Source organism: Rhinoraja longicauda, unplaced genomic scaffold, assembly GCF_053455715.1.
Source record: "Rhinoraja longicauda isolate Sanriku21f unplaced genomic scaffold, sRhiLon1.1 Scf000166, whole genome shotgun sequence".
NCBI classification, from domain to species: domain Eukaryota; kingdom Metazoa; phylum Chordata; class Chondrichthyes; order Rajiformes; family Arhynchobatidae; genus Rhinoraja; species Rhinoraja longicauda.
The window spans coordinates 60,001-65,000 of NW_027601384.1; positions in this window are offsets into that span (position 1 = coordinate 60,001).

Genomic DNA, 5,000 nt, shown 5'->3' on the forward strand with positions numbered 1-5,000 from the left:
AGTACTGCAGCTCGAGCGCACAAGGTGCGCGGGGAATTGTTAGCGGCGCCGTGCTTGTGCTGGCGGTGACCATGGCTGCCTGCTCCTTTGGTTCACGATGTCCCCGCCGAAGGCGGCGTACTTTAAAGTACTGCAGCTCGAGCGCACAAGGTGCGCGTGGAATTGTTAGCGGCGCCGTGGTTGTGCTGGCGGTGACCATGGCTGCCTGCTCCTTTGGTTCACGATGTCCCCGCCGAAGGCGGCGTACTTTAAAGTACTGCAGCTCGAGCGCACAAGGTGCGCGGGGAATTGTTAGCGGCGCCGTCGTTGTGCTGGCGGTGACCATGGCTGCCTGCTCCTTTGGTTCACGATGTCCCCGCCGAAGGCGGCGTACTTTAAAGTGCTGCAGCTCGAGCGCACCATGTGCGTGGGGAATTGTTAGCGGGGGCGTCGTTGTGCTGGGGGCTGACTGTCCCTAGTGGGTATAGGATAATGTTAATGTACGGGGATCGCTGGGCGGCACGGACTTGGAGGGCCGAAAAGGCCTGTTTCCGGCTGTATGTGTATGATATGATATGATATGATGCCTGCCTGCTCATTTGGTTCATGATGTCCACGCGGCAGGCGGAATATTTTAAAAGCACTGTTCTGTACGAAGTGCACAATGTCCGTTGGGGAAATGCAGCTGGGGGTCGGTCGACCGGCTGACGACGCCTGCCTGCCGATTTGGTTCACGATGTCCCCGCCGAAGGCGGCATACTTGAAAGTACCGCCGTTCGCGGCGCGCAATTTGCGGGGGGAGGAATTGTTAGTGCACGTCTGTGTGCTAGGTGACGATGCTTGCCGACTTGGTTCATGCCGTCCACGCCGAAGACGGCGCCGTTTAAAGTACTGCCGCTCGAGGTGCACAATTTGCGGGGGAATTGTTAATGGGCGTCGGCGTGCTGGGTGACGATGTGGAGATGTGGAACGCCGAGCCAGATCTATCTTATTTGTTTGCTTGGCCCACTGGACTTTGCGTGGGCTTTGCAACACTGTGTGCTAGGTTAAATCACGGCCAATAGAGTGAGTGTTTTTAATGATCCTGATCTGATAAGGGGACTAGAGGTAAAAGAGCCGTTAGGAGGCAGTGATCACAACACGATAAGTTTTACTCTGCAAATGGAAAGGTAGAAGGGAAAATCGGAAGTGTCTGTATTACAGTATAGCAAAGGGGATTACAGAGGCATGAGGCGGGAGCTGGCCAAAATTGACTGGAAGGAGGCCCTAGCAGGGAAGACGGTAGAACAGCAATGGCAGGTATTCCAGGGAATAATGCAGAGGTTGCAGGATCAATTTATTCCAAAGAGGTGGAAAGACTCTAAGGGGAGTAAGAGACACCTGTGGCTGACAAGGGAAGTCAGGGACAGCATAAAAATTAAGGAGAGGAGGTATAACATAGCAAAGAAGAGTGGGAAGACAGAGGATTGGGACTCTTTTAAAGAGCAACAAAAGTTAACTAAAGAGGCAATGCGGGGAGAAAAGATGAGGTGCGAGGGTAAACTAGCCAATAATATAAAGGAGGATAGCAAAAGTTTTTTTAGGTACGTGAAGAGGAAAAAAATAGTCAAGGCAAATGTGGGTCCCTTGAAGACAGAAACGGGGGAATTTATTATGGGGAACAAAGAAATGGCAGACGAGTTAAACCGTTACTTTGGGTCTGTCTTCACTGAGGAAGATACACACAATCTCCCAAATGTTCTAGGGGCCGGAGAACCTAGGGTGATGGAGGAACTGAAGGAAATCCACATTAGGCAGGAAATGGTTTTGGGTAGACTGATGGGACTGAAGGCTGATAAATCCCCAGGGCCTGATGGTCTGCATCCCAGGGTACCTAAGGAGGTGGCTCTAGAAATAGTGGAAGCATTGGAGATCATTTTTCAATGTTCTATATAGATTCAGGATCAGTTCCTGTGGATTGGAGGATAGCAAATGTTATCCCACTTTTTAAGAAGGGAGGGAGAGAGAAAACGGGTAATTATAGACCAGTTAGTCTGACATCAGTGGTGGGGAAGATGCTGGAGTCAATTAGAAAAGACGAAATTGCTGAGCATTTGGATAGCAGTAACAGGATCATTGCGAGTCAGCATGGATTTACGAAGGGGAAATCATGCTTGACAAATCTACTGGAATGTTTTGAGGATGTAACTAGGAAAATTGACAGGGGAGAGTCAGTGGACGTGGTGTACCTCGACTTTCAGAAAGCCTTCGACAAGCTCCCACATAGGAGATTAGTGGGCAAAATTAGGGCACGTGGTATTGGGGATAGGGTACTGACATGGATAGAAAATTGGTTGACAGACGGAAAGCAAAGAGTGGGTATAAATGGGTCCCTCTCGGAATGGCAGGCAGTGACCAGTGGGGTACCGCAAGGTTCGGTGCTGGGACCCCAGCTATTTACGATATGCATTAATGACTTAGACGGAGGGATTAAAAGTACCATTAGCAAATTTGCAGATGATACTAAGCTGGAGGGTAGTGTGAATTGTGAGGAAGATGCAATAAGGCTGCAGGATGACTTGGACAGGTTGTGTGAGTGGGCGGATACATGGCAGATGCAGTTTAATGTAGATAAGTGCGAGGTTATTCACTTTGGAAGTAAGAGTAGAAAGGCAGATTATTGTCTGAATGGTGTCAAGTTAGGAGGAGGGGGAGTTCAACGAGATCTGGATGTCCTAGTGCATCAGTCAATGAAAGGAAGCATGCAGGTACAGCAGGCAGTGAAGAAAGCCAATGGAATGTTGGCCTTCGTAACCAGAGGAGTTGAGTATAGGAGCAAAGAGGTCCTTCTACAGTTGTAGCGGGCCCTGGTGAGACCGCACCTGGAGTACTGTGTGCAGTTTTGGTCTCCAAATTTGAGGAAGGATATTCTTGCTATGGAGGGCGTGCAGCGTAGGTTCACTAGGTTAATTCCCGGAATGGCGGGACGGTCGTATGTTGAAAGGCTGGAGCGATTGGGCTTGTATACACTGGTATTTAGAAGAATGAGGGGGGATCTTATTGAAACATATACGATAATTAGGGGATTGGACACATTAGAGGCAGGAAACATGTTCCCAATGTTGGGGGAGTCCAGAACAAGGGGCCACCGTTTAAGAATAAGGGGTAGGCCATTTAGAACGGAGATGAGGAAGAACCTTTTCAGTCAGAGAGTGGTGAAGGTGTGGAATTCTCTGCCTCAGAAGGCAGTGGAGGCCAGTTCGTTGGATGCTTTCAAGAGAGAGCTGGATAGAGCTCTTAAGGATAACGGAGTGAGGGGGTATGGGGAGAAGGCAGGAACGGGGTACTGATTGAGAGTGATCAGCCATGATCGCATTGAATGGCGGTGCTGGCTCGAAGGGCTGAATGGCCGACTCCTGCACCTATTGTCTATTGTCTATTGTCTATAATCAACCACTTTATTTTGCCCGTCTTTGTGACTCCTCTTTGACACGTCGATCACCGCTGAGGCTGTTTTACCTGTTTCCCCTATGTACCGTAAGGTACACTCCTTACATTGAACTGCATACACCCCATTATTTCGCTCACGGGTTATCCTCTGTGCTATCCAGTCTCTCCTGTCACCCTGTTCTATGTTTTTGTCTATTACCCAGTGGGAGCAGGCCCCATATTGACATTAATTTGTAACCCTACTGCTCCCCTCGTCTGCTGGTTTTATCACCATCTCATGTTTATCCCTCAGCTCTGCCGTGGTCTCCCTCTCTTTTTTTCTGGTGAGGTTCGGCCTATCCTTTGTCATGGGCATATCCCAGGCTGTTTTAGTAACGTTCTTTTAAAACGTGTCGTGTTTGTTTGGCTTTACCCACGTTCCAGCATTAGAGGCCAATTTTTGCAATGTTTCCTGGGTGGGATTTGCCGGTTTTACAAATGGTGTCACTATCTCACCCTGCTTCCTGATACCCTTATGGGGTCGGCTCTGTTCTTGCAGAACCCTCGGGTGGTGCAGAGTCTGGGCCTTGTTATCAATATCTTGCCCTGCTTCCCGATACCCTTGCGGGTTCGGCTCTGTTCTTGCAGATCCCTCAGGTGGTGCAGAGTCTGGGCGGCATCGTCACCCAGCACACCGACGCCCACTGAAAATTACCCACGCACAGTGCGCGCCTGGAGCGGCAGTAGTTCAAACTACCCCTACCCCTACCCCTACCCCTACCGCTACCCCTACCCCTACCCCTACCCCTAACCCTAACCCTAACCCTAACCCTAACCCTAACCCTAACCCTAACCCTAACCCTAACCCTAACCCTAACCCTAACCCTAACCCTAACCCTAACCCTAACCCTAACCCTAACCCTAACCCTGACCCTAATGCAGGCAGAGTTATTTATAAAGTGGCCCAGACTCTGCACCACCTGAGGGTTTTGTAACAGAACCAACCCCATAAGGGTTTCAGGAAGCAGGGCAAGATATTGATAACAAGGCGCAGACTCTGCACCACCTCAGGGTTCTGCAAGAACAGAGCCGACCCCATAAGGGCATCAGGAATCAGGGCAAGATATTGATAAAATGGCCCAGACTCTGCACCACCTGAGGGTTCTGCAAGAACAGAGCCGACCCCATAAGGGCATCAGGAAGCAGGGCAAGATATTGGTAACAAGGCCCACGGGGAAGGCGGCATACTTTGGGGTTATTTTGTAGTGAGTTTTGAAGGCATGTGCTAGTGTTACGCATACCGAGGGCGCGCAAAGTTCGGCGCGCCCGGGCCAAAACGCCTCTGCTGGCCGCGGCCGAGTCGGCCGACGGATTGCCACGGACTTGCTTGACGACCTGTCACTCTCCGTGCATCGGTTGCACGCCCGGTTCGTCCTTTCCATTTGTTTCATGATGTACACGCGGCAGGCGGAATATTTTAAAAGCACTGTTCTGTTCGAAGTGCACAATGGCCGTTGGGGCAATGCAACTGGGGGTCGGTCGACCGGCTGACGACGCCTGCCTGCCGATTTGGTTCACGATGTCCCCGCCGAAGGCGGCATACTTGAAAGTAC